This window comes from Arachis ipaensis, chromosome B6, assembly GCF_059453495.1.
Source record: "Arachis ipaensis isolate K30076 ecotype BB chromosome B6, ASM5945349v1, whole genome shotgun sequence".
NCBI classification, from domain to species: Eukaryota; Viridiplantae; Streptophyta; class Magnoliopsida; order Fabales; family Fabaceae; genus Arachis; species Arachis ipaensis.
This window is the reverse complement of record NC_142441.1, coordinates 140,678,809-140,691,202: the sequence shown is the minus strand read 5'-3', so window position 1 is coordinate 140,691,202 and position 12,394 is coordinate 140,678,809.

Below are 12,394 nucleotides of genomic sequence, written 5' to 3'. Positions count from 1 at the left end.
TGCACGAAGAAATCTATGCACTCAAGCAGGGCACTCTATCTGTCACCGAGTTCTACACGTCACTAAAGTCTCTTTGGGAGGAACTCGTCAGTTCTCGCCCTCTCCTGGTCTGTTCATGTCCAGCAACATCACACAAATCACAAGATTTCATAATTCGCTTTCTTAAGGGATTGGATAAACGGTTCTCGATGGTGCAATCTCAAGTACTTCTCCTAGACCCATTACCTCCAGCACCTAGAGTTTTTGCATTGGTCATCCAACATGAATGATAGCTACAAGTCGCCACTGGGATTCTAGACGATCCATGTTCCATCACTGCTGCCGTCGATTCGCGGCACCCATCACAAGGTCGCGGTCGCAGCGGTTTTTTCTCCGGCAAGGGTCACGGTGGTTTCCCCTCTGGTGCGGGACGCGGTGATTCTTCTAAGTTCTGCACGCATTGCGGTCGTAGTGGCCATACAATTGAAATCTACTATTCGTAACACGGGTACCCGTCAAGGCATCCACGTCACCCTGGTAGTCCACATCACTCCGCTGCCTCCACCAATGATGTCGCTGCCACTCCTCCTTCAATCGCCCCTCCAGTTCATGATGAGAGGACAGCCCTAGGTCATGTTGAAAGGCATACCAGCCCAATTCAAACTCAATTTTGGACCTCTCACTAGTCCAACAACAAGCTCTCAAAGCACTTTTCAAAAAGGTCGAGTCTCCCTCTTCAGAATATAGAGATAATGGTTCATCAAATCAAAATGAATTTTTGCCTAGTCCAAGTACTCATTATCTTTGTTCTTTAAATACATTTTCTATTTTAAATAATTTTTCCAACAAAAAATACCTTTTTAAATTCTTGGATTATTGATTCTGGTGCCACAGACCATACTGCATCAAATTTATCTTAGTTTATTTCATATTACAAAGTCTCTCCCATTATCATTCACTTACCAAATAACTCAAAAGTCACTGCTTCCTATAGGGTGTTGTGCAATTTTCTTCATCCTTAATTCTTTATGATATTCTTTATCTGCCTTACTTCAATTTTAACATTATTTTCATATCCAAAATTACTTCTAATCTTCAATGTCAACTCACTTTTTCATCTTCTTCTTGCACTTTACAGGCCAACACTTTGAGGACGATTGGTTTGGGTAGAATGAGAGAAGGCTTGTATGTTGTTGAAAGTACTCTCACTCACACTCCATCAACTTCACATTTCATTCATACTATCAAAACAAAATCAGCCATTACACCATCCGACCTATGGCATTTCTGTTTGTGCCATTTTTCTGAACAAAGACTTAAATATTTACATAAGCAATTTCTTTTTATTTCTATGCATCATGATAAAACTTATGATATTTGTCATTTTCTAAACAGAAAAAATTTTATTTTCTCAAAGCTTTAATAAAGCTAATACAATTTTTGATTTATTACATTTTGATATTTGAGGCCCATTTCGACAAAATTCTATTCATAATCATAAATATTTCTTAATTATCGTTGATGATTTTAGTCACTTCACATGGGTTGTTTTGTTAAAATCAAAAGGAGAAGTACAAAATCATGTAAAGAATTTTATTACTTTAGTTAAAACACAATTCAACTCTAAAGTCAAAACTATCCGTTTCGATAATGGACCAGAATTTATTTTACATGATTTTTATGCTTCAAATGGCATTATTCATCAACATAGTTGTGTGAAAATTTCTCAACAAAATAGACGGATAAAACGCAAGCATCAACATATTTTAAATATAGATCGTGCTCTTATGTTTCAATCTAATTTACCATTATCTTTTTGGTCTTATGCTGTTAAATATGCTGTTTATTTGCTTAATAGAGTTCCATCATCTGCAATTAATTTTCAAACACCATTTGAGATTTTATTTAATCATCCACCAAATTATCATGACTTTAAAGTTTTTGGATGTTTATGTTTTGTTTCTACCCTAATGACAAATAGATCAAAATTTGATCTAAGAGCCAAAAAGGGTGTTTTCATTGGTTTTCAAAATGGTTTTAAATGATATATCATTTATATTTTGGATGACAAAAAGATTAAAATTTCTTGAAATGTTATATTTTATGAATTAGTCTTTTCTTTGATTCACACAAATGGCCCAATTTCTCCTTCCAACCTAACAACAAATTCTAAACCAAATAATTTTTCTGTCAACACACATAACCCAAAAATACCAACCTTTCCAGTTGAACCCTCACCCATACCCATTGACCCAACTCCATCTAATTCTTTATTTTCTCCAACAACCTCTCCTTCTTCCTCACTGTCATGTCCTAACCAATTTGAACCCATGACAACATAATCTCTTTCGAGGCCCACACCCTCTTCTCCTTCCGCACTAGACACTAGTCCACCATCACCTCCTCATCCCCCATCACCTTCCTTACCACCTGCGCAACCTCATCCTCGTCATTCTGACCGATCTCACCAACCTTCAGCATATCTCTCTGATTACTTGTGGAATTCCTCTCTCACCTCTACAAATCAATCTCCCTTAAAGTAAAGGTATCCTTTATCTTCAATCATGTCTTTTTCTTCTCTTTCATCTTCACATAAATGGTTTCTTTTATCGCTACATTTTGGCGTTGGGCCAAAGTTCTTTAAGGATGCCAATCAACACCCTAATTGGCGTAGTGCTATAAAAGATGAGCTGGATGCTCTTGAGTTGAACAAAACTTGGCGTCTTGTTGATTGTTCCGCAGGTGTTAAGCTAGTTGGTTGTAAATGGGTCTATCGTATCAAACGCAAGCCTAATGGTTCAGTTGATCGATATAAAGCTTGCCTTGTAGCCAAAGGATTCTCCCATACTGAAGGTGTTGATTTCTTGAAAACCTTCTCTCCTGTTGTCAAGCCTGCCACCATCAGATTAGTTTTGGCATTGGCCTCTATGAAGCATTGGCCCATACATCAGTTAGATATCAATAATGCTTTCTTACATGGGGATATTTCTGAAGATGTTTACATGACTCTGCCACCTGGGTTAATATCTCCTTGGCCAAATCAATGCTGCAAGTTACTAAAGTCATTGTATGGTTTACGACAATCTAGTCGTATGTGGTACGACAAACTTTCTCATCTTTTACTATCTCATGGATATCAGCAGACCTTATCTGATTATAGTCTATTTGTTAAATTTATTGGTGCTCAAATTTCTATACTTCTAATCTATGTTGACGACATCATTCTCACTGGTAATTCCATTTCTGAACTTGCTGTCATTAAGTCTATTTTGTACCAATACTTCCAAATTAAAGACTTGGGCTCATTAAAATATTTTTTGGGTATTGAAGTAGCTCAATCAGCAAAGGAAATTTGCTTATCTCAGAGAAAATATTGTCTTGATCTTTTGGAGGATTCTGGTTTATTAGGTGCTAAATCTGCAGCTACTCCAATGGATAGTACCACAAGACTATATCAAGACAAAAGTCCCCTGATATCTGACCCTTTTGTGTATCGCCGTTTGGTTGGGTGTCTTATCTACCTTACCACTACTCGACCAGACATCATGTATGTCACTCAACAATTAAGTCAATTTATGGCATCTCCTACTGAATCTCATCTTCAAGCTGCCAAGCATGTGTTACGATATCTGAAAACTAACCCCGGCAAATGACTTTTTTTTCTAAGAGAATCAGAAATTTAGCTTCTCAACTTCAGTGACTCTGATTGGGCCGGATGTCCTAACACTCGGCGATCTTTAACAGGATATTGTTTCTTCTTAGGCAACTCTTTAGTCTCTTGGAAGACCAAGAAACAAACCACCGTTGCCCGCTCATCAACTGAAGCAGAATATCATGCACTTGCCAACACAACTTGTGAACTTCAATGGATACTAAATGTGTTACAATTTTTACGCATCTCTCCTATCCACCCACCAGTTCTATATTGTGATAATCAAAGTGCTCTTCATATTGCTGCTAATCCGGTTTTTCATGAACGGACCAAACATTTGGAGGTTGATTGTCACTTGGTTCGACAAAAAGCTCAAGCTGGAGTGATAAAACTTCTCCCCATTCCTTCTTCTAGGCAGTTAGATGACATCTTTACCAAGCCTTTGCCTCCTCAACCCTTCCATCTTAATCTCAATAAGCTTGGTATTCTTGACATCTTTCATCCTCCAGCTTGCGGGGGGCGTATTAAACCATTCTTCTACCTTAGCCCATAACAACAATAAAGAAGTCTCACTATCCACAAATTCAGCCTAGCAGAATACATAAATTTAGTTTCAATTTTAGCGTTTATCATCTTATCTTATCTTTATGTTACCTTCTTATCTTATCTTTGCTTTTATCTTTCATAGGCAATACTCTATATATATTTAGTTTTACTTTCATAATTCAATCAATCAAAAAATACATAACAAAGCATTTTTTATCTTTGCATACTCTTTATGTACTCTTTCAATTTTATTAAGGACAAATCCTTTCTCCAAAGAATTTTACACTCCCAGCCACATTAAAACCCTACGAGGGCTTTAGTGACCCCAAAATCCACGTCACTAAATTTGAGTTTATTATGTTTTTGAATGGTGCTTCTGATCAATCTTATGTCGTTCTTTTCTAACCTTTTTGGATGGAGCTACTTTATTATAGTTTTCTAGTCTCCCTACAGGTTCAATCTCCAGCTTTGACAAGTTTGCCGATCTCTTCGTTAACCACTTCGCAACCTCAAAAATCTATGTCCATGACTCTGATTTTCTCAACACCATCTAGCAAGGACAACATAAAAGCCTAAAAAGTACATGACAATATTTACAACAATCGTGATAAAATTTCCTAACCTCAGTCCGATGTACACCTTCATGCACTGAAAAGCGGACTATGTCCAAGAAGTTTCCAGGAGACTATTGCCGTCACTAAACCTAAAACACTAACTGGGTTCAAGGATAAGGCATCGGGACAAATAGAAATCAAAGAGCTGAGGGAAGCCAGAAAAGCCAAAAAATAAATATCCCAAACACCCCAAAGAGAATAGGATAGACAGGGAAGACCAAGTCAGATGTAGGAACAAAAAAAATCCTTCAAATTGATGCCTAAGTTTGATTCCTACAAAAATTTCAACACAAAGAGAGAGGACATAATAAAGGAAATTCTCCACATTAAGCTCATAAAACCACTTAGCAAATCAGGAACTTATCAAGATCATAAATATGTGGATAAAAGTAAATACTGCGCATTCAATCAGAAGTTCGGTCACACCACCGATGAATGTGTAGTAGCCAAGGACCTATCGGAAAGATTGGCAAGACAGGGTTGCTAGATAAATGCATTAGCGTAAAAGTAAAAAAGAAACGACGAGCCCGACAACAGACCAGCCAAACTATAACTCAACACCTAAAGACAAAGGAATTTGGCATACTCCATCCAAAATTCCCACACCTCAGGACTTAAGGTGTTAAGCTTCATGAACGCTTACTCTGTCTACAATAAGATACTAATGCATCCAAAAGATCAAGACAAGACTGCATTCATAACCGATCATGGTAATTTTTGTTATAAGATACTGCCTTTTGGACTTAAAAATGTAGGAGTTACATATCAAAGGTTGATGGACAAGGTCTTCAAAGACCAAATTGGTCGGAATATCAAAGTCTACATTGATAACATGGTAGTAAAATCAAGCTCGAAAGAAGATCACAAAGCCGACCTCTATGAAGTCTTTCAGCAACTTTGGAAATATAATATGAGGCTAAATCTAGAAAAATTTGCATTCGAGTAAATGTGGACAAATTCCTTAGTTTTTTGCTAACACATCGGGGAATAGCGGCAAACCCTGACAAATGCCAAGCTGTGATATAAATGCAATCACCTCGAACAATTAAAGAAGTTTAACAACTCACTGATCGTTTAGCGACTCTGTCAAGATTTTTAGGCCACTGCAAGGTCGTATCACTTTTTTAATAGTCTTAAGAAAGCTAAAGAATTCATCTAGACCGACAAGTGGGAGCAAGCATTCACCGACTTAAAAAATCTTCTCAGCTTGCCACCTATTCTTCAGAAACCTCAACACGGTAAGCCTCTTTAGTTATATCTTTCAATTTCATCTCACGCAATTAGTTCTGTACTTGTCACAGAAACAGGTAAAGAAAAGCACCCAGTCTATTTTGTTAGGAAAGTGCTATAGAATGCGAAAACTACATACCCAACTATAGAGAAACTAGCATTTGCCTTAATAATCACAGCTCAATGAGACAATGACTGCGGTATTATTTCCAGAATCATCAAATTATAGTTTGGGCAAGCCAACCATTGCGCCAAATACTGGCATGGTCAGATCTAGCAGGTAGACTCACTAAGTGGTTGGTCGAACTTTCGGAGTCTGACATATCTTATCAATCACGAGGATCATTGAAAGCTCAAATACTGGCCAACTTTATATCTGAATTCACCACTACACAAGAAATCCTCCCAGAGTGGGAGTTATACGTCGACAGAGCCTCCAACGAGGAGGGTTGCGGAGCTGAAATCCTACTTAAGGACAACATCGGTGTGTATGCCGAGTAATCTATCAGGTTTTTGTTCCAGACAAGCAATGATCAATCCGAATATGAGGCTCTGTTAACCAGACTATAACTTGCAAGAGAGGTAAACATTTAAAATATCAGAGTGTACTATGATTCCCTTCTTGTCATCCAACAGGTAAGCGGTCATTTCCAGATACAAGATCCTCTCTTAGAATAATATTCGAATGCAGTAAAAGATCTGACACAATATTTCCAATATTTTGAAATATTACATATACCTAGAGAACAAAATAATAGAGCAGATATCTTATCTAAGTTAGCTACTTTCAAAACACATGATTTTCCACAAACATTTTATCACAGCTGACCTTTAATGAGTCGAGCATATATAACAAAAATATTTTAAGTGTATCACAGCAAACAGATTGGAGAATCCCATACACAAAATATTTGAGAATTGGGGACATACCATCTAATGAATAGCCAAAATTTTTCAGAAAGAAAGCAAGTTATTATACCATCATGGGAAACGACTTGTATAAACGAGGATTCTCCCATTGCTCAAGTTCCTTGGACCCTTAGAAGCAGAGTTGGCAATGACCGAAGTCCATGAAGGTATCTGCGGCATGCATGTAGGAGGCCGAAGTCTAGCCTCGAAGCTCTTACAAGTTGGATATTATTAGCCAATGTTAAGAAGAGATTGCATGGACAAGGTACAGCGATGCGACAGTTGCCAAAAATGTGCACCGATTATCCATAGCCCAGCCGAGCTATTGCATGCTTCAGAGATCAGATGGCCTTTTCACAAATGGGAGCTTGATATTCTCAGACCATTCCCAATATCGGCAGGCCAGGTAACGTTTTTGTTGGTAGCAATAGATTATTTTACAAAGTCGATAGAAGCACAACCACTTGAAAAAATAACCTCCAATAAGGTACACTATTTTATCTGGAAATTTCTCATACGTAGATATGGTTTTCCCAGAGAAATTATTTCCGACAATGTTCGGTAATTTACCGATAAGAAGTATCCTTTTTAATGAATATTTGCATCAAACACCATTTTTCCTCTATAGAGCACCTACAAAACAATGGGCTCACAAAGACAGCTAATAAAATTATTTTGCAGGCTTTAAAGAAAAAATTAACAGATGCAAAAGGATGTTGGGCCAAACTTATTCCCAAAATCTTTTGGAGTTATAACACAATACCACAATCATCAACTAAAGAAATACCGTTCTGGCTAGTATATGGTGCATATTCAATGGTGCTAGTAGAGATCTCCCAAGGATCACTACAAACTGAGCTCTTGGATGACATAACCAATACAGAAACACGATTAACCGAGCTTGATATACTGGACGAAGAACATGACTTAGCTAGGCTATGACAATAATCTATGCAACTTACAATACAACGAAAGTATAACAAGAAAGTTCGGCCAAGAGCACTATAACAAAGAGACCTAGTACTTCAGAAAATTGAAGAAGTTCGAAAATGTCCAGGACATGAAAAATTGGCTACAACCTGGGAAGGCCCTTTCAGGGTGTCAAAGATTCACGGGAAAAGAGCCTATTATTTAGAGAAATTGGCTGGAACCGAGTTACCTAGCACTTGGAACATATCCTCCTTGAAGTTATATTATAGCTAAGTTTTTGTAAAAAAAGGGGGGACTGAGAGGTACTCTTTTTCCTTATTACGAGGTTTTACCCCCCTAATAGGTTTTACTTGAACAGGTTTTAATGAGGCCGATCACCCCGTGCCTTCCACAACTGAAGGTCTTATCAATAAAAACTATGCCATTTTTTGCATTGTATACTTCATACAAACCAACACATCAAAAATTGGAAATCACATTTAAATAATCAAAATTAACATCATCCAAATGTCTAGCATTTTCAAAACATCCCCAACATCAAAGGTCAGTTGTTATTCAACAAACAAATTCCGATATTCAAAAGATCGGTCATAGTCCAACATTAAAAAAATTCAAACAAAAGAGTTTCAAAATAGAACAGTACAAATTCAAGGCCCTAGAGGTCTTTATCAGCAGAAGCAGCATTTTCATCCTCCACTTCACCAGCTTCATCCTCGATGAGTTCACCATTAACAACAATCTTTGTAACATCAAGCTCCCCGAGTCAAGCTCGAGTGCAAAAGTAGTGACTTGGCACAGCCCGATCAAAATCCGCAGCAAATATCTCTATTACATCGTTCTCCAGTTCATGAATCCTAGATATCATCTTTCCTTTGTCATTATCATTCTCTTTAGTTTGATTCTGACGAATTTGGTCCTGGGGCTTTGTGATCTCTTCCTCCCCATTTTTCATCTTAGTAGTAACGTCTATGATAACGTCTTCCTTTTCCTTTATAGACTTCTCCAAAGTCACCACTTTCTCACAACAACATTTTCTTCGGCCCTTAATAGTTCAGTGGTCTGACCTATGCACAATAATCTTGATGCAACTATCTATGAATGAATGGTCACATCAGACTAAACAAAAAGTAAATGACCAATAAAAAAGCAAATGAAGTTAAATAGAACAATTTACCTGCAAATACTTTCCAATACCTTCCTTCCCAACTCTTTTCATCATCCTCACATCAGTAGCATGCTGGGCGACCTTATTAGAAAGCTCTGTCATCGGGAACTGCTCACTCTACAAAGATTATGCATTCACCCCCTCAATGAAGCCATGTAACTTCTTCTGCCTTTAAAAAACAGACTTGCCACCTATCCCAGCATCCAATTCCTCCTTGGAAACAATCTCCAAAGACTTCTCCAACTCAAGTCTTCTCCTTTTAGCTGAGGAATAGGCCGAGCGCTTGATTGGGCGGCATCAGCGCCTATTTCCTTAACCAACCCTGAGGCACCACCATCTTTGTCACTCTTCTTCTTCTGGATCAAAAAAGATTACAACTGAGAAGTGGTCAAGTTCAGAACTCTTCCACCTACCTAAAAAATAAATATACAATGTCAAAACCAGAAGCTATACAACAAATTTTCCAAAACCGCTTAGTAACCTATATATGCCCCTAATGCTTCCTTATTTGTTTCCAATTTTACAAGTTCAGAAATAGACAATAGCTCCCCCACTACAAAGTAATCCACCAAGAAGTCCAAAAATAAATTTTCTTTGTCACTTCTCCTAATAGCTTCTAATATTTGCATCGGCTCTGGACACCAGTAAAAAGAAAAATTTTCACCCAACTCATCGTCTAAGAAGAAAGGGTACTACGTTTTTTATGACCGAACCTTTACAAACATAGCTTTAAAATCTTTGAATGAATATTTATACAAAATAAATAGTGAACAACTAGGGTAACTACTAAGGTTGATCCAGAGACCTTTTCGTACACCCTTAGGTTGAAATAATGAGAAAAAGATATTTAGTAAGGGAGGAAACTAAAGAAACCCCATCAAACATTCATAGGCTCGTAAAAAAGCCCATGAATTTGGATGCAGTTGGGAAGGGACGCAATTTAACTGCGTCAAAACATTGCATTCAAACTCTAAAAACAAGAACTTCAAATGTAACTCCGTCAGGCAGGGGGTATACAGATAAAAGTACGCTCAGTCTCCCTTCCTCTCACAGACTCTTTCTTCACTGCTACAAGAAAGCAGCTCCATGCCAACAGTCGCACCATCTTTTACCAACCTTATAGAGTTAAGATCATGAAAAGACTCAGCAGTACTGTAAGCCAAAGCACGATGCTTCACATCAACATGCACCCAATTATAAATGTCTTCTTTTTCCTCCACCACTTTATCTCTAGCCATCACCGAAAGAAACAAAGAAAAAAGAGAAGAACTACTAACCTTTTGAAGTAATGTCCTTTTCAACTTCAAACGAAGTTAAGTAGATAATTCGTGTCTCTTTCCAAAGCAAAAACGGTAATAAAGAAACAAATAAAACCACTACACGATCTCTTACTAACCGACGGTTGGATTAGAAAACTGTTCACTTACCATGGTGATGGGTGGTGGTGATCTTCTCGAAATAACCGCACAAAAATTTATACAAGCCTCACACTTTTTCGCATTCCAAAATAGTAAAAAAACCAAGCTTGCCCCTGCCTACTGAAACGACGCACGTTGAGTTTGGGGCTCAAAAGATAAAACACTAATCCGATGTATAACGTTGTAAAGAAAGCTCAACTTGCTAACAAGATAAGAGTTCAGCAAGTCAAGCTTGGGGCTGTGTTCTATAACCCTTATACTTCGGATAGATAAGGTTATACCTTGGATTCTCTTTCAATATTTTCAAAATAAATAATGGTCTACTACAAAAACTACCTCCCAATATCTCGGACTCACCCCAAAGATCGGAGATGGTGGTGAGAGATCAATTATCCTAAACAACAATAAATAGCAGCACTAGCTTAACAAAAAGAGACAGATCGAAAAAACAACACAGAATCCTAGTACTTTAGTTTTGTTTTTCACTTTAATAGATATATTATTGACTTGGGAGTCAAAATCCTTTTTGCAGGTTCTACGATCATGCACGAGCTCCGCACCCATCTCTACTGCCCAGGAAGTGTTGAAGCATTCACCCTACCGCTGCAATGAGTTATAGCTTGGAGTATCCTTGACAGAACATATTTAAATAAATCACTTTAGCATATTAATGTTATTTTTTTTTAGTCGTCGCTCTTAAATCGCATCTCTACATTGATTTTTTCATTTTGTCGTTTTAGCATTTTTTTCCCCTAATAAATTGCACTAGCACTAAGCAATTTAATCTCAACATCATCATTGACCTATCCTTCATTTTACTCCTCATAAATTGAATGCTTGTTTGCTTTTCTCTTTGTCTTCATATATGGCATTTTCAAACATATTTTTCTTTGCCTTTTTCACAAAATAATTTTAGTATAAAAAATACATTAATTTTAAACTAAAATGAGGTAATACATTAGTATGGGATAGATATCAGTAATTGTGAATAATGTTACTCTTTTTTATTATATGTTGCAGACTCAAGTTCCAGCTTTAGTGGCTTAATAACGAATACAACCCTCAAGCCCAATTCGACTTCCTTAGCCCAAGAATTTGGGATCTTCTGAACCGCCTCAACTCACTCAACGTGATTCATACTCAATGAATCATATCTTTTTCATTTAAAAGATCTCTTAGATAGTGAAAACACCCATATAAGGAGAGTCACGGACTCTTCTAAATATGAGATACAAACCCTAAAATTTCACCTCCTAAATCTATTATAATTTGAGTATTGAAGTGTCTATGCAGATCACTATTATCTAGAAGTGGTAAATAGACCTAAATTTGCTGAGCCAGCACGCGTAACCCGCTAAAAAAGGCAGGTCAGGCTGAAAAATTGAGATTGCCAAATAGCAAAAATCTGCCTAACTCGCACTGCTTAAACCGTGAGTTTTGGCAGGGTAGACTTCCCTGCCGGGTTTAGTGTTTTTGTGGCAAGGAGATATTTTTACAATTTTTTAGCCAAAATCCAACTTCCTCTAATCCAACTTACAAAAGAATGAAGATAAAAATGGAGTGTTTTGGATTATGTTCATTTTGCTTTTGAGATAATATTTATAATTATGTTTTGGATTGTGTTTATTTTGTTTTGAAGACAATATTTATAATTACAAAGATTTTAATATTTGTGAATATAAAAATTATAATTTTTTTATAATTTTAGAAATTATAAATTTATTAAAATAATTATAAAATTATATATATTATTTAATAGTTGAAAGTAAAAAAAATAAGAGACCTGCCAGTCTGTCAGCTCGCAGTTAGACAGGACGCGGTAAGATTTTAGGACCGCCTCACTAAACGGAGTAGGGCAGAGCAGCCTGCTAAAAGGCGGGATTTTGGCGGGGCGGACTTCCCCGCTTGTCACTCTTACCCTTACCCTCTATTTATTCCATTGGACAAGATG